The following is an 18,844-nucleotide window of genomic DNA, read 5'->3' on the forward strand; positions in this document are numbered from 1 at the left end:
TAGTTTCTAGTATCACATAAAAATCCTTAGGCTGGAATTTAGAGTCCTATAAATGAGGTGGGCCTGGAGTCAGGAAGACCTGAGTTCAAATCTGGCCTCAGACACTAGTAAGTGTAAAATGGGGATAATAATAGGACCCACCTCCCAGGGTTGTTATATGGATCAAATTAGGTAATTTTTATAAAGTACTTAGCACAGTGCCTAGCACATAGTAGGTGCTTAATAAATGCATTTTTCCTTCCTTTTTCCACCTGCCTTTCCAATTTTATTTCATATTACTTCTCTTCATACGTTCTCTGTTCCAGTCTCATTGACCTGCTAGCTCTTCTGGGTGCATGAGATCCCATCTTTTGCAATTTCATAGGTAGTTTCCAAGTCTAGAATACACTGCTTTCTTAGCTCTGCCTTATAAAATCCCTAGATTTTTTCAACACAAGCTCAGATACCACCTCCTACATGAATTATTTTTTGGTCCTCCAAGTCGTAAGGGCTCTCTTCCTCTCGAAATGACTTGGTATTGTTTCGCAAATACTTTGTATATATTTAGCTTTATTTTTGTTGTATTATGTAGTAGAATCTAAACTGTTTGAGGGTGGAATAATTTTAGCTTTGCATTTGCCTAGCACAGTGGTATGTGTACAGTGCTTAAATATCTATTCAATTAATGCAAGAGTTCTTAATCTTTTTTTTTCCTTATCCTGACCCCCTTTCAAAGTCAAATGAAGTCAAAAGTCAAAAGAAGGACTCTGCAAAATAATGTTTTGAAGTGTATAAAATAAAATATGTAGTCAGTGCTTACTATAGCTGTTTATTAAATTGAATTACATTGCTTTGAATTCTTTCAGATGAAAACTTGACACACTTGTATTCATTGAATAAACACTTGCTATGTACATGCTAAACACAAGACACTATTCTAAAAAGCGTTGGGTATGTAAACTCTAATCTTATTGCTTCCATTTGAACTGATGCAGAAAGCCATGTTATTTATGACCTTCCATAGGATCCAATTCTGTTGAGGAAAGCTCCAGGCAATAAGGGATCAACCATCAGCTGTCCCTTTTCTCTTCCTTTTCACAGGTTCTACCACTATATAATTCTTCAAGTTCCATCCAGAAATCTGGCACAGTGGCTGCCATTATAATGGCTGGTCTTTAGGGACACTCTGAGATCCCAAGCTATAGGTGAGGCAAATCTCTTTTCAACAAGTTCAATTTAGTGAAGATCTTTTAAGTTAATCTCTTACGCAAAGCACAGTGCTGGGTCCCAGGGATACAAAAATGAAATTTGAGAGTTTTCATTCTCCTTGGGGGAAGGATGGGGATATGACATAGATGAAAAGGACAAGATAAAAATGTGATTATACAAGGGAATGATCAAGAGAAAGAGCTCCAGGAGAATTTGAGGAGGGTGAGAAAATTTTCCTCTGGGGGAAAGCAAGGATTTTCATAGTATGTGTGGAACCTACACTGGGTGTTGAAGGAAGAGAAAGTAATCAGTAAGTTAAAGTGAGGAACGGAGTTTATTCTATGCAATGGGGAGCAGCCTAGGTGAATGCTGAAACGTGTGTGTGTGTGTGTGTGTATGTGTGTGTATGTCTGTGTGTCTGTGTTTGTTTTAAGAATTTATCAGGAATCTATTAGAAAGTAAAACAAAAATATTACAATGGCAAATAAAAAAGTTTATGGGCAGCAGGTATTTATTAAGTGCTTATCATGTGCCCAGCACTGTGCTGAATACTAGAGATGAAATTACAAGCAAAAAGACAGAACCTGGCCTCAAAGCAAAGCCTGGCAGGCCTGAGCCTGTCCCCATAATGGAGGCTAGCATGGCAGAGAGTTGTTTCAGGGTGAGAAGGCCACAGGCACTAAGAGAGGTTCCAGGATCAAGAATACAACTGAGTCTAAGTAATGAGTCTGTATGTACAGTCAAGAGCACAGCTTGGAGAGGAGTGAAGCTTGGCCTACTTTATGAATCACAGAGCCTTGTTCTAATATATGTAAAATCTCAGTTTTATAGTGCTTTAAGGTTTATAAAGCAGTTTCTTCACAACATTCCTGTGAGGCACATAACAAAGATATTCACCCCAATTTACAGATGAGGAAGCCATGGCTCATGCAGATTAAGTGACTTGCACAATATTCACACAGTAATTGAAGTATAAAAGGTAACTAAAATTCTAACCACAAAATGATTTGTATTCTTTATTTCAACCATGTCTGAAGAAATCTTCCTGGGACTCTTCTTTTTTCACTCTTTTGACATAACTAGCCCTCAGCCATTTAATTACTCCCTCTTTTCTCATCCCCAGTCCCTAAAGCTGGATGAGAGAGGCTGAAGCTGAAATCCTGGTTCTGTCTAAAAGTCATCAGTGGGTAGGTTTATGTGCATCTCCAGGTAGAGAAAGTGACCTAATCTTTCTTGAGTGATAAGTAATGGTGTATGTGGCAAACTCTACCTCTGTATTCCTTCCTTCTTCTTCCTTTTCCCTCACCCACTCATGTTCAGCAAATATTTATAAAGCCTTTCTATGTGCCAAGCACTGTACTAAGCACTCAGGGCACAAAGAAAGTAAAACACTGCACCTGCCTTCATGAAACTCACATTCTAAAGGGGGAAACATGTACGTAAAAGATGTGGACATGGTAGATGGAAGGTAATCTCAGCATTAGAAGCTGAGGAGATTGGGAAAGGTGTCCTGCAGAAGTACTCATTTGGGAAGTCTGTGGATTGGAAGGAGTACAGGTAGGGCTACAGTAAACTCTGTGTGTATTTTTCTTCTTTACGTTTGTCTGCTGCACTATAAAAACTGCCTCTGATGAGTAGTGGACAGCTTGTTTTCAAGGGTGGAGTTGGTTGTAGCCTTCTTAGCTGTCCAATTCAGGAATTTTCCAAGAATTCTAAGTGGGAGCCTCATGCTCATAAGCAAAAAAGTTCATCCAAAGGAAACTTGCTACAGGTGCTGGGGCACATGGGTTTCAGATGAGAGCAGTAGATTGTAGTGGAAAGGTCATTAGACTCAGATTTAAGTTTTGGCTTTGCCACAGACTATCACTCTGATTACGGGTAAGTCATTTAACTTGCTTGGGTATTAATTTCCTCAGTTATGATGATTGGTTTGAACTAGATGATTTCTAAGGTCCCTTCCAGTTCTTAACAGCCTGTTACTCTTAGTTTAAGAAAGTACTCAGTAAATATTTCTTGCATGAATGGATAGATGAATGAAACCCTTGTTAAAATCGATTCAGTGTTGTAATGCTTTTAACTATTTAGTTGCGTCCACTGTAAATGTGTTAGTTAGATTAGTTTTATATTGTAAATAACTGTATACAAATTAAAGTAACCTAAAACATTTAGGTTTGGGTTAAAAGTTTGGGTTTTTTTTCTGTTTTAAGATTAAATAATATTCACTTCACTTTAAAATTTTATTTTTCATATGTTCTAGATTTAAAAATAGCCAAAAATAGTTTATTCTTGAAAACATGAATGTAAAACATATGAAGACATAATTAGAATATTATTTTAAATTTGTAATTTTGTAATTTTAAGAGCTACATTTGTTTAGTAACTGCCAATATCTTTAAAAAAAGAATCACAACATATAAGAAAAGTCATCCAGGACTGTATTGTCTGGAATAACAGTGTTCCTATGAAATACTTAATGAAAGATCATAGTAGTTGCTTTCAACAGGTTCAAGTTATACCCCAAACAACCCTAACTTCTCTAATAGTCTGCTGTGAATTTTCACTTACTTTAGAAAACCCATTATGTCACTGATGTGACCCTCAGGTCTTAGTAGACATATTTCAGCTGCTGTGACCTTAAAAAATAAAATTAAAAAAAGCAAAAAACACAATATTCATCACCTAGCTGCTAAAATTTCTGGTGATAAGCCTCTCTGTCCTTAGGTAGGTTGGTCTTTAGATGGCAGGCACCCAGTTAATTCATCATGAAGTCTCTATCCATTAATTCTGAAATTCTTACCTGGAGTCTGTAACTTTTTTTAGAAAATATAGCTATATTTTGATAGCCGTATTTCACTATAATTGGTTTCTTTTGTAATCCTACATATTTTATTTTATACACTTCAAAACATTATTTTGCAGAGTCCTTCTTTTGACTTTTGACTTCATTTGACTTTGAAAGGGGGTCAGGATAAGGAAAAAAAAAGATTAAGAACTCTTGCATTAATTGAATAGATATTTAAGCACTGTACACATACCACTGTGCTAGGCAAATGCAAAGCTAAAATTATTTCCTTGGCTTTTTAAGAGTTTGCAGTCTAGTGGAGCTGGGGATTAAGATCAACACAGATAAGCAAAATACACATTATTATGTGTTGCAAAATGAAATGCTACTTGAGGGCCAAGAGAGGAAAGGTCGTTATTAACAGGATTAGTACATGATAAAGTGAAACCAAGGTTCCGCACGAGACCTGGCTTTTGAGTTGGGCTGTAAAAAATGTATAGGAATTGAACAGAGGGAGAGAGTGAGGGAAAACATTGAGGCTCAAGAGAATAGCAAAGAAAGAGTGCACAGATATTTTAACAAGACAGCATAAGTAGTACATTTTGGCTGCAACATGGAGAGAGCATGGGTAAGAACAATATGAGAAACTGATGCAGAGGTATATGGTAGTAGAAATTGTTCCAGTGGAGTTGAAACTTGCATTTCTCTGGTATTGCTTTCACTCAACTTATTTTTTAAAAATAATTTTTTTTGATACTTTTATACCTATTGTTTCCCAGTACATCTCTTCCTAACCCCTTCACAGAGAGCTATCCCTTATAATAAAGAGTGAGAAAGAGGAAGAGAAAAAAAGTTCAGCAAAACTAACATATTGAAACCAACGTGTTGGAAATGTCTGATGTTCTATGTAGTGTTCCATATCCATGGTCCTTCACCTTTACAATGAAGATGAGGCACAGGGGTATGAGAGGAATTGTCTTCACATATCTTTTGTTAGGAGCCAAACTTCGTAATCATAATCTTATACCATTTAGTTTCAATTGTTTTGTTGATTTTTTTATTTATTACTATAGTTATTGTATAAATTGTTTTCCTGGTTCTACTTCACTCTGCATCAATTCATAGCAGTCTTCTTTCCCATGCTTGTCTGTATTCACTGTAATATTACATTGCAGTCACGTACCATAATTTATTTAAGTGTTCCCCAATTGATGAACTCTACTTTTTTCTAGTTCTTTGCTTCTACATAAAGTATTATTATAAATATTTTTTATATATGACACCCTTTTTTTGTCATTAACCTCTTTAAGATGTAGGCTTAGCCTTAGAATCTCTGGGCCAAAGAGTATGAACATTGTAGTTATTCTCTTCAGATAATTCCAAATTGCTTTTGAGAGTGGTCAGACCAATTCATAGATCCACCAACAGTGCATTAGTATGCTTTTTTTCCACAGCTTCATCAACAGTGACTTCCTCCCTGAAAAGATGACATATCTTTGGCAGTTTGTTGGGTATTAGATGAAACTTCAGGATAATTTTGATTTGAACTTCACTTATTATTGGCGAATTGCTATAGTTAATATGGTTAACTTTAATAATCAATAGTTTGTATTTCTTCTTTTCAGAATTGTTTGTCAGTGATTCCACTGTTTTCTCTACTCCATGAGGAGCCATTAGAGAAGGATTTTAGTGGGAGTTTTATAAATTTTTTCATCTATCAATTTAAACCCTTTTGAATCTATTTACATTATCCATTTCAACCACCTCTTTGTTGAGTTTTTAAAGTTTTAAAAAATTATTGAATGAACGGAATTAGTTGTACCTATACCTCAAAGAATGTTAGAATATGCTAATTTTTTTTGGTTTCCTTTATTTTTTAAAAGAAGATATGTGATGATAAGGAAACATGGTCTTCTTCCTCTTATAACATTTAAGAATTTTTACCTGGGCTTTTATTTTTGAGCTGATGAGTTAGTTATTTTTGGATAGTTTTTAAACAATGATCTATCAGAATTTTCCTTTGTAATGTGGCTTATTTTAAAGCTATTTATTGCCAGTATTTTAATGGTTTATAGTTTTCTTCTCTTCCTCCCTCCCCCACTCCTCGAATATAATGGGGTGGAGACAGCTGTAGTTAGTTGAGTAGGTTTTAGAATGTAGAAACTGTTCAAGTTATACTAACAGTTTATAGATTCACAATTTAGTAGAAAGGAACTGATTGACTGTGGTTCGGACCAGTTATCTACTGAAAGTTACAAGGAGAAAAACTTTACATAGCCCCTTGTCATTCTCACCTAATTATTGATATTGAATTTATTAAAATGAATTTTTTGTCCATTTTGAATTCATTTTCTGTTTAGAATCACTGTTCGTTTTCTTCAAGAAAAAAATTTTAAAGACTAATTTTAACAATGCTTCTTAGCTCTGGATCTCTGAATTTTTAATGATACAACTTAAATTTTTTTACATGATTTGAATGCTTTCTGGACAACTCAACTATATTAATTAATATTTATTGTATATGGTGAGTTTAAAAATCAGACGTATTTTAGTAGTGTAGTGGAATAGGAACTCAGGATGTCGGTTTATGCTATTGACATTGCTCCTATGTAAACTAAAGTGGGTTTGGTATAAACATTTGTTTGCACTTATTCACCCTGAATGATTGTGAAGGATTTTAGAGTTATTTAGCCCCTGCTTAACTAAACCTTTATTTCTCGGTCATAAGGAATTCCTTCACTCCTTTCTACGCCAGCTCTTGTTTCCTCAAGGCAGTATTAAACTGTCATTTATGACCAGGATGTTACGCAAGTAAAGTAAATTCCCAGGAGGCTGGTTTTTGATGGATGGTTAAGTGGCTGTTGTGCTTTGCCACGGGGATCTGGCGGGCATATATTGGAGACATGGTTGGTTTCTTTGTTTCTCTTACCTGTCAAGCTCTTTATCCCAAGACACTCAAAGCCCCAGAACTTCTGACAAGATAACCAGTTTCTAAGTGAGGAGTCCTTAATGTTCATTTTCCTCCCTTGCATTAAAATGTTAATCATCAGATATTTTTCTAGAAGAGCGATAAGAAACTCTCAGAAATTCTTCACACCAAATTCTGGTCATCCATGAACAAGAGCTCTTTTAACCCTTCTGTCTCTGTCAGGGCATTTTAGGGAAACAGCTTGTGTCCTCAGTTGCTTGAGTCTGTAGGGATTCGACTAGGGAATACAAACTCTTCATACTGATGCTCCACAGTTGCCTTAAGTAGATCTGAATGTCATTTTATTGATACCAGCCAGATTTTATTTGAGGAAACCTACTGTCCAATATGCTTATCATATAATATTGTATATTGTAGTTATCTGTGTTTGTATCTTACCTTCTTGACTAATAATAAAGCATCATGAGGGCAGGGTGTGTGTCTTACCTAAATATTTTCTTTAGCATGGTGCCCTGAATACAGTAGGCCCTTAATATATACTAGCTGAATGAAGCTAAGAGTATTGATGTGAAATCTATATGTTCTGCTACAAAAAATAGGGGTGAGAGGGAGGCAGGAAAAGTGAAATGCCAGAAGGGAACTGGGAGAAGGGGATTAAGAATGAAATCTCTTCATGAATGCAGAGGTGGGGTGCCAAAGGAAGAATGTGATTTAGATAACCAAAGTTCAAATGTAAGAGGAGCATATTTGTAAAGGGTTCAAAAATTTGGGAAAACCTGAGATACTACAACATTTTTTTAGGGAGGTGGGGTGGGGAATATAAGGAGAAAGAAAAACCTAAAAAGTTTGTAGACTAAATTTTATATTCCAGTGTTTGAGCATGCTTTTCACTTGTAGGTTACAGGAAGAAACCAATTTGATTGTCAGCTGGACAGAATGTCACCTTTATTATTGCGCACTGTAAATCCAATGTAAGTGCCACCCAAGCAACTCTTGCATTTCAAAAGAGTTCCAAAAAAAAATTCATTTCTTTTTTGGTTTTTGTATGATACTCCAGAATTTATTCCTGTATTACTTTCTAAGCCCATTCAGATAAAAGACAAAGCTCATGTTAAACAAGGCCAAAGCAAACTGGTTAATGTGGTTACAGATAAAGTGAGCAGAGTTTTAGCAACTTTTATATATTTGCGAAACCATGTGACTTTGGTGTTTCTACAGTGCCTTTTTACTTAATACCTTTTTCCATTCCTTCTCATGTTTGGAATGAGGACCTTGTACAAATGTGCAAGTAAGTGTGAAAAGAACTACTATTATTCTAGTAATCCAAAAATGTCTAGAGGAAGGGGAGAATGTATTCATATTGTTAAAAATCTAGTATTGTGGCCAAACCTTATCTTGCATGGGCAGCTAGGTGGCACAGCAGATAGAGTGCCTGGAGTCAAGAAAGCTCATCTTCCTGAGTTCAAATCTGAGTTCAAATCTGAGTTCAAAAGTAGTTGTGTGACCCTGGGCAAGTTATTTAATCTGTTTACCTCAGTTTCCTCATCTGTAAAATGAGCTGGAGAAGGAAATAGCAAACCACATCAAGAAAACCCCAAATGGGGTCACGAAGAGTCAGACACAACTGAAAAATGACTAAGTAGGCACTTAATTAAATGCTAGTTGATTAAGACTGACGATATTAGCACAACTTTCCTTGGGGCACAATGTATAGCCATACTTGCTTAATTTTTGAAGATAGAGTTCACTAAATCTTTTAACTTGATATCTGATAAATGATGAAAATTTGGTAAATTCCTGTTTTGCTATGGCCATAGATTTCCAAGAAAAATAAAGTGAATGCAAGTGGTAGATTGGGAACAGTCAGAAAACGGATTTACTGAATTCTTCTGAATGCAAGATAGTTCTTGTGATCACAGCAGACTCGTTTGATTCTATTTACTAGTACTATTTTTCTCCATTCTCCACCATTATTTGCATTTTGTTTAATCATAGTTAAACTATAGTTTTATATATAGTTTTGTTAAACTATAGTTTATTGGTATAGGATAGTCCAAGTGAAGAAACATCTTCTACTGATAGAGATCTTCAACTTTTCAGAAACTTACATAATATTAGAAAGTTGTCTGGGACAGAAATTTGTGACTTGCTCAGTGGTCATAAAACTAGAATGTGTTTCCTTCTGAAGCTGTTAGGAAAAATGTGAGATTTGAATACAGGTCTTAAACTTTTATTAGGTCAGGCTTTCTAGCCACTGTGGCATACTACGTCTCCATTAGTTGGAAAGCAAATGTTTTCATAATAGGAAATATTCACTGTTTATATTGACTGTTAATAGGAAATATTGACTTTATAAAACCCATTACCATCCTTCCCCTAACACTAATATAAATCCCCTATGTTAACATTATTTTCAAAAGAGAATGATTTAAATAATAAAGAATTAAGAGGTCCTTGAGAAAATTAAAGAAACCCTCCTATACCCCAAGGAGATCAAAGAAAGAGGAAACAAACCCATATATGTACAAAAATATCTGTAGCAACTCTTTTTGTGGTGGCAAAGAATTAGAGACTGGCCATCAATTGGAGAATGACCAAAACAAATTATGGCATATGAATGTGATGACATACTGTTGCACTATAAGAAATGGTGAAGGGGTTGGTTTCAGAAAAACCGGAGGACTGCCTCTGAACTAATGTAAGGTGAAGTGAGCATAACCAGGAGAACAATCTATAGTAACAGCAGTATTGTAAAGATAATCAACTTTGAAATACTTAGTAACTCTGATCAACACAACACTACAATTCCAAAGGATTCATGATGAAAAATGCTAGTCATGTACATATAGAGAGAATTGATGGACTCTAAATGCAAGTTAAAGCATATTTTCTCCCTCTTGCTTTTTTTGGGGGGGGGAATAGGGAAAGAGGGAAACATGGTTAATGTGGAAATTTGTTTTGCATGACTATACATATTTGTAATAGTTTTTGATTTTCTTGTCTTATCATTGGGTGGGGGAGGGGGAATTTGGAACTGAAAAAATTTTTTCCGGTGCTAATTATCCTAGGATTATGAAGGCCTTCTGAATTCAACTATAGATGGCTACCTTGACCTGCTTTTGATTATGATGGTATTTTAAAATTATTCTGAATTAAAAAGCGTTCTTTAATTTTTTTCACCTTTGATACAAGTATTGCCATTGGGTGCCACTATCAAATCTAAGGCACAGGCAAATGAGAAAAAAAGAAGTAGAAAAAGAGGAATGGATAAAGGGAGAGGAGGTGGTGAATAAAGTAGTATGGAGCTACAAACTTACTCAGGTTGTCACACTATATTATAAATTGCCTTTCTCTGCTATTTGGAACCTTGATAATCTATTATATCTTGTCATTATTTTCATTGTCACATTTGCCTTTCCCTTTTTCCTGGTTTCAGGAAAACTCCCTATTGTTAAAATTCCTTCTGCTTTTGTTAGCTACTTAGTTCTATATAAAAGCATGGGATGTTAAGAGCTGGAATAAACCTTTTAAATTTATTTAGTCAACAAACATGTGTTGAAGGCATCCATTTGTGAGATTGTATATCTAGAACAAAGGCCTTTATTCTACAGAGAACAGATTTAGAACTCGAGAGGTCAAGTAGCTAGTCAAAGGTCATTTAGCTCATAGCTCTTTGCCAGGATTAGAATCCAACTTCTAATCTAATTCTCTCTGAGCTATGCAACATTGTGGCCCCTGAGTGGATAGCCAAGAGCTGAATTTTTATTTGAGGATGGATGTTTTATTTATGGCTGGTTAGCTTTAGGGTTTATTTTTGAGATTTTTTTTTCCCTTGGCTTAATGAGGTTCTAGGCCTTGTACTGTACTGATTGTTTGAATTGGTTAGATATTGCTTCCCACTTAATTTTTTTCGCCCATTATAGCATGACTTAAAAACAAATATAATCCTTATCTATTTCTTGCCCAACCAAAGCATCCAGCCCTTATAAGCTTCAAGCTTCTTGTTCAAAAGTAGTGAATCTAGTGGCATGGAGGATAGGAATTTCCTCTCTACAGTAGTACAAGAGGGGCATGTATAGCTTCTATGGACAGTTCTGACTAATTTTTAAAATTAATACGTATTTATTGTTGTTGTTCAGTCATTTAGTCATATCTGACTGTTCATGACCCTGTGAACTATATAGCATGCAATATTGTCCATGGGATTTTCTTGGCAAAGATACTGGAGTGGTTTGCCATTTCCTTTAGATTAAGGCAAAGAGAGGTTAAGTGACTTGCCCAGGGTCACACATGGTAAGTTTCTGAGGCTGGATTTGCACTCAGGTTTTCCTGACTCCAGGACCAGTGTTGTATGCACAGAGCCACCTAGATGCCTCCTAAAAACTTGTTGTTGTTCAGTTATGTCTGACTCTATGTGATTCCATGGACTTTATCTGTGGGATTTCCTTGGCAAAGATCCTGGAGTGGTTTTGCCATTTCCTTCTCCAGCTCATTTTACAGATGAGGAACTGAGGCAGATAAGGGTTAAGTAACTTACCCAGGGTCACAGAGCTTGCAAGTGTCTGAGGCCAGATTCCAATTCAGATCCTCCTGACTCCAGGCCCTGTACTTTATACATTGTACCACCTAACTGTTCCAATAAGACTTATAGACTATATGTATGTATGTATGTATGTATGTATGTATTCATAAACTGACCCTAACCTCACTTTGTTGTACATTCTTCTGGATGGAACCAGGTCAGAATAAGTGGATGGTTCAAAAGATATTCCAAGTTTCTTTTAAGTGTTGCTGATTGTTAAACCTTGATAGAGAAAACCTCAAGTGATTATGTCATCCTTAACTCCTCACTCTGACTCATTCCATATATTCAGTCATTTGCCAGTTCTCATTTCTAGCTCTTGAGGATGCCCCATCTCTATTCACATAGCTACTATCCTAGTTCAGGTCCTAATCACCTCATGCCCTTATTATTGCATTAGTCTTTCTGATTGCTCTCTCTCTGCCTCAGTTCCCCAGTCTATTAAGGTGATTTTCCTAAAGCATAGGTCGCTCCTTCCCTCACACTCAAATTTCAGTGGATCCCTATTATGTCTAGAATCAAATGTAAACTGGTATTTTTAAAGCTCTTCCCAACCTGGTCCCTTTTTACCTTTGTAGTCAGTTTATATATTACTCACCTCCATGTTCTCTGTGGTCCAGCTATCCTGGCTTATTTGCTGTTCCTGTATCCTGTATATTCCTGTATCCACATGATACTCTGTCTCCCTTCTCTGTACCCCTTTCACTGACTGTCCTCCCTACCTTGAACTGGAATTCTGAAATACCTCCACCTCCTGGAATACTAGGTTTCCTCAAGCTCAAGCACCATGATGCAGAAAGTCCCTCATTTTCTTCTGTCCAAACTGTTAGTGCTTCATTTTCAAGATTACCTTGTATTTGATTAGTATATGTATTGTATATATTTATATTACATATGTTACCTCTCCTATTGTAATTTAAGCTCCTTGTGGAAACTTGTTTTTGAATTCTAGGTACTTAGCACATAATACCTGACACACAAGCACTTGTATGTAATTAATATTTAATTGATCAGGATTGTAGATTGTGAAGGGCAGAGAAAGATGGATTTGAAAGCTTTTCAAGGACTTAGAAATCTTTTTTTTTTTTTTTTTTTTTTTTTGCTTTTTGGTGAGGCAATTGGAGTTAATTGACTTACCCAGAGTCACAGCTAGGGAGTGTTATGTGTCTAAGGCCAGATTTGAATTCAGGTCCTCCTGACTCCAGGGCCAGTGCTGTGTCTACTGCGCCACATAGCTGCCCCAGAAATCTTTAAAGCAGGCCTGCACAATCTGTGGCCTGCAAAAAACGTAGAGGAAAACATCCCAAAATCCTTTGGTGAGCTGCAAGTGGTCCATGGGCCACAGGTTGTGCAGACCTATTCTAAAGTCACCCTTATTTGAAAATACACTACTGTGGTTCAGGCAGGATAGATATTCTGTCTAAGGAGGCATAATATCAAAATCACAGGACCTTAGGGCTTGAAGGGAAGTCATATTATCTCCTTTACAAAGGAGGAAACTAAGACTTAGAGAGATTAAGTTATGAATCTGGTAACTGTAAAGAGCCAGAACTCAGATCCAAGTCTTCTAACCCAAAAATCATGTGTCCTTTCCACTCATCTTATGGCCTCTCTTACTTAAGAAATTGTTCTCCTGATTGGCATATACCCCTCCAAGCATCTTCCCAGAGTCTTCTGAAAACACTACCATTCATTTAATTTCTTTACGTGCCCACAATGAATTTACAAATTTTCATTTTCTACAGTTTCTTGAAGAGTTTGATCCAACTTGCTTTGCATGAAATGTAGATCCATCTTGTCGGTTAAGCCAAACTCAGTTTTCTTAGACTGATTAGGTTAGTATTGGAGGAATTCCTGAAGTAGGGAAATTTCAGCCTGTCCCTTTGGCCCTAAACACTGTGATTGCAACTTTCATTGTTTGGTCATAATGAGTATAAGTTGTATAAATATTTCCTGAGTGAGTTTTTTACCTGTTCATACCTTGAAAAATCACTACATGCAGTGAACAGATGACAAGCTTGATAGTTGAGGTAATCAGAAAGAAATTTTCACTTTAGAGTAAACATATAATAATCTGTGACTGGCTGCTAGTGAATTTATTACCAATGAAAAGTGATAGAATGACATTTGGCTAGTTCTGTATTTATGAAACAGTAGCACCTCCTGTATGAATTTCTCATTTGTTTGCCTGGAGAAATCATGCTTAGGTCAAGATCGTAGTTGGTGTCTCACTGCCCCATTCATTTCTTCACCTGGATGAATTCCCCGATTACCCCACTACCTCCAAATTGTCAGTTAGTACCTATTGTCTTGGTTTAAATGCCATGGTAAATGGAAACTGGATTAAGAATATTTTTAATGTTATAAATTCATTTTTTGATAGAGATATTGCAAATGAGGATAAAAATACATTTTAACCTGACATGGTGATAACTTCAAAGACTTCTATCTAATTTATTGGTATGATTGGTTCTCAAGCATACTTAAGTAGTTTGATCAGAGGTTTTACCACTTAAGCTCCATTTAGTGTTAAAACCTACCACTTGTTTGACATAAAATAATACCTGTTCTTAAGGCTTAAGAGACTCCCGCCCCCAGCCCCAATTAGAACAAGACGGACTTTAGCCTAATAAAACCTACTCTTAATTGCCTGTTAACCAGAATTTGAAAGTGATATCCTTGGGGCAGAAGGAAAAACAGTACTGAAATTCAGCATTCAAAATTTTAAGAAAATATTTTAAATTGTACAATGTCAAAATTTTCAGGGACCTTAGAGATCATCTAATCTAATCTTTTCATAGATAAGGAAACTGAAGTCCAGAGAAATAACATGTGTTGCTCAGGGTCATAGGGCAAGTTAGTGGCTAGCTGGAAGCCAGTGTCCTTGGTACTGAGCCATTCTTTCATTTTCTATCAGAGTCCATTTACTATTAAAGGAGTATTTACTGTATGAACTTGGTACTTCCATTTTGAATTTGTGGTAATTTAGTTATCTAAATTAAGCAGTACATTTTTTAGCTGTTCTCTTTCAGACCCAGGTTTTGCTGAATCTTGACTTGGGTAAAGTTGTCAAAAGCTTGAAATGATGATGCTGCCAATTTAACCCTGTACATGTTAGGATATTTTTGACTAGTCTTTATGTGAATCTGTATCTAACATGCTTTTTGCCTAGAATTGACCATTTCTAGTCCCTCATGGCATAGCACATTGCTGGACTGCAATGGTCAAAAGAGTCCAAAAGATAGGAATTATGTTGCCTTTTACTTGAACATGTTTAATTTTGCCAAAGCAGTTTAATTTTGCCAAAGCAGTTTTAGCCAGTGAGAAGTGATAATGTTTTTATGAAGCTTTTTTTTTTCTTGACAGCCATACAATTCAAGAAATGAAATAGCCAGAGATAATAAACTACTTTTGAGATCTTGTATAACAAATGTAGAGGTGCCTTTTATCCATGGAAATGTGACCACTGGATTCAATAAAAGAGGACCTGGGGTCAACTCTGCTGCAATAGCTATGTCTTTGAATTGAGCAAATCCCTAAACTTTCAGAACTCAGTTTTTCCTCGTTTGTAGAATGAGGAGGTTGGATTATATAATCTTGAAGGTCCCATCAGCTATCTAAATCTATGATCCAATAATCCAGGAAATAAATCTTTAATCCTTTACTTCATCGTTACTCTGTCTTCAGAGAAGAATTCCAAAGATGGTTGTTGACTTAAATTTCATAAGAGCACTTGATTTGTGTGAAATCCATTGTTTTATCTCAGAGTAGTACTTCGTTTTTGATGATGGGTGGAGGGATTAACTCAATTTTGTATTGTGAAACTGAAATATTTTTTTAAAGAGAAAGTAAAAATATATAAAATTGCTTTTCTTCCTTGTTGAAATGTATCAGCTCATAGTTACAAGTTGTATTTCTTTCTAGGTTGTGGATTAAAAGAAATCTAATGAATCTGTAATGATATGGAAGAAAATGAAGATGGGTAAGAAATTTGCTCCTATATGTATTAATTTTTTTTAGAAGTCAGAAAAACTGTCCCCAGTTAAGAATATGTGTGTGTCAAAGAAATGGTTTGGGTTGGTATAGAAAAAGGATTAGGTATCGGATATCATTCTCCTTTCCTTAGTCTTCTTATTCTCACTTTCTTATGCTTTTATATATCCCCACCTTTTTATACTTTCCTACACCAATTTTTAAGTGATACAGATTAAGTTAGTCCAATAAGAGAACATATATAGCCAAGAAGGAGATTTATGTCAATTTAGCAAGCATTTATTAAACATCTGCTGTTTGTCATGCAGCTTGTTAAGTACTAGGGGTACAAACAAAGGCAAAAATCAGTCCCCTGCTTTCAAGAAGCTCACAGTCTTAATGGGGGAGACAGTATACTACCAACTATGTACAAACAAGATATATACAGGATAAATTGGAAATTATTTCTCAGGGAAGGCACTAAGATTTAAAAAAAAAAAACTTTAGCTTCTTGAAGGAGGTTGGATGTTAGCTGATATTTACAGAAAGCCAGGCAGTCTGGGAGGTGAAGATGAGGAAGGAGAAAGTTCCAGGTGAAGGGCATAGCCATTGAAAATTCAGGAATCAGGAGATAGGGGATCTTAGAATGTCAAGGAGGCCAATCTCCCTGAATCACAGAGTATGTGAAAGGGAGTAAGGTGTAAGAAGACTGGAAAGGTAAGAAGGGGTCAGGTTATGCGGAGCTTTAAAAGCCAAGTGGAGAACTTTATATCTAATCCTGTAGGTGATAGGGAGCCACTGAAGTTTAATAAATAGGGGTATGATTTGGTCAGATCTGCACGTTAGGAAAATCAATTTGAGTACCGAGATGGACTGGAGTGGGGAAAGACTTCAGGAGGACCAACCAGCAGGTTATAGCAAGAGTCCTGAGAGTAAGATGATGAGGGCCTGCACCAGGATAGTGGCAGTGTCAGAAGAGAGAAGGGGGCCTGTGTGAAAGATGCAATGAAGGTAGAATCAACCAACTGAATTTAGCAGCTGTTTGGATATGAGGGGTGAGAGAGAGTGAGGAGGAGTTGAGGATTACATTTGGGTTGCAAGCCTAGATGACAGAGAAGATAGTGGTTCTCTAAAAAGCAATAAGGAAATTAGAAAAAGGGAGGGTTTGGGGGAAAAGTTAATGAGTTCACTTTTGGGCAAATGTTTAATTTAAGATGTCTATAGGGGGGCAGCTAGGTGGCACAGTGGATAGAGCACTGGCCCTGAAGTCAGGAGGACCTGAGTTCAAATCCGGCCTCAGACCAAACACTTGACACTTACTAGCTGTGTGACCCTGGGCAAGTCATTTTAACCCCAATTGCCTTAAAAAAAAGAAAAGATGTCTATAGGACATTCAATCCCAGATTCCCAATAGGGAATTGGGGATTCAAAACAGGAGAGATATTAGGGCTAGATAAATAGATCTGAGAATCATCAGCATAGACATGATAATTGAATTCATGGGAGCTGATGAGATCAGCAAGTAAAATAGTATAGAAGGAGAAGACAAGAGAGTCCAGGACAGCCTTGGGGTGTAATGCAGATGAAGATCCAGCAAAGAACATGAGAAGGAGCAGTCAGACAGGTAGGAAGAGAACCAAGAAAGAGCAGTGACACAGAAAGGTAGAGAGAAGAGAGTGTCGGAGGTTGTAGAAAGATCAATTAAGAAGACCGAGAAAGGACCACTAGATTCTGAAATTAAGAGATCATTGGTAACTATGGAGAGAGTAGTTTCAGTTGAATGATAGACTTGGAAGCCAGACTTTAAAGAATTAATAAGACAGAGAAAAGGAAGTGAAGGTGCCTATTGTAGATCACCTTCTCAAGGAGTTTAACTAATAGGGAGGAGAGCTATAGGATAATAGCAAGGATGGACAGCCAGATCAAGAAAAGTTTTTGAGGATGAAGGAGACATGAGTTTGTTTATAGGCAGTGAAGAAGCAACCAGGAGACATTGAAGATTAGTAAGAGAGTGAGAATAATGGAAGGGGCAATCTTCTGGGAAGACAGTATGGAACAGGATCTCATATGCACGTAGAAGAGTTTGTCTTGGCAAGGAGAAGGGCCATGTCTGTGTGAGACAAGTGAAGGATTAGCAGAAGGCATCTTAATGATGTAAGATAAGGGGAAGGGAGAAGTTCTCAGCAAATGGTTTCAATTTTTTCAGTGAAACAATGAGGCAGAGTTCTCAGCTGAGAGGGTGAGGGAAGGGAAAGCTATGGGAGGGTTGAGAAGGGATGAAAAGGCTTGGAAGAGCCACTGTGGAGAGTGGGATAGTGAATCAGTAGGGGAAGTGTGAAAGGATTGCCCTGCCACAGTGAAGGGCCAGTTGGGATTTTGCAACAATTTTGTAGCAGACTCAGTAAGCATCATTTTGTAACTTTCCCCAGCTTCATTCAGTAGTATTTGAGCAGGAGAAAAGGAGGTGGATGTGTGAATAAACCAAGGCTGAATCTTGGCAGGGGAAGATCTACTGTAATTGGATACAGGGACATGGAACTGGGGAGAAAGGAAATAATGTAGAGATGAACTGGTTCACATGAGTCAAGATGGGGACCTTAGCTAGTGCAGGGTTGATGGCCAAAGGATTAGGGAATGCGAAGCTGAAGAAGAGGTAGGAGTGACTAAAGAGATAATGATCAGATAAAAGAATTTCGGGTTTACAAGCAAGGAAATGGAACACAATTGTAGTTGATGACAAGATTCATCATGTGACCATCTCTTTGTTGAGCTGAGGTGAGGTAGAAGAGTACTGGGTATAGGAAATTAGTAAATTGAGGAATTGGGAAGTTAGGTTGTTTGAGGCAATATTGATATGTATGTTGAAGAAAGAGGACAGGGGTTAGGCAAGAAAGACTATGAGCCAGGCACTGAACTCTTTGCAGAAGAAAGTAGGGTGTCCTGGAGGTCAGTAGACAATAGCTACCAGAATCTTGATTGAGTAATAAATATTAATTGAAAGAACCTCAAAGGAGAAAAGGTTATGAGCGTGTCGGTAGAAGAGAGTTGGAAGTCTCCTGAAGGAATATAGGATTAGTTAATGGCAGACATAGAGAATGGTGTTTGAACAGTGGCATCTGAGGGATTCCAAATCACTAGGATGAGGAGAGTATTATGACAGGGTGGAGGTATTATTTCAGGTAGGTATGAATGCCTAGGCTGGAGTTGTCCAAAAGCATCAAGTAACTATGTGTAGCTGGGAGGAAGGGAAGCAGTAGGTGCCCAAGCAGAGGCAAGGCAACTATTGAGCTGTATGAAGTGGAGAGGGTGTTTTTAGTGTGAAAGAATTGGCTGCTTAAACTGGCTAGGAAGCACCTCTCCTTCCTAGGCAGGCACACCCAAGGCAGCTGTT

At 36.9% G+C, this 18,844-nt stretch overlaps 1 protein-coding gene across 1 annotated transcript in view; it reads left to right on the top strand.

Moving 5' to 3' along the window:
• Window positions 1–1,110: 1,110 nt before the first annotated feature.
• USP49 (ubiquitin specific peptidase 49) overlaps window positions 1,111–18,844 on the top strand; it is a 92,783-nt gene continuing 75,049 nt past the window's right edge. Inside the window, exons 1-2 of the mRNA XM_027838337.1 lie at window positions 1,111–1,184; window positions 15,406–15,463. The gene's annotated coding sequence lies outside the window, so the exon portion shown is untranslated. The remainder of the gene's footprint in view (window positions 1,185–15,405; window positions 15,464–18,844) is intronic.

The sequence above is a fragment of the Vombatus ursinus genome, unplaced genomic scaffold, assembly GCF_900497805.2.
Source record: "Vombatus ursinus unplaced genomic scaffold, bare-nosed wombat genome assembly UNPS02014826.1, whole genome shotgun sequence".
In the NCBI taxonomy this organism is placed as follows: Eukaryota; Metazoa; Chordata; class Mammalia; order Diprotodontia; family Vombatidae; genus Vombatus; species Vombatus ursinus.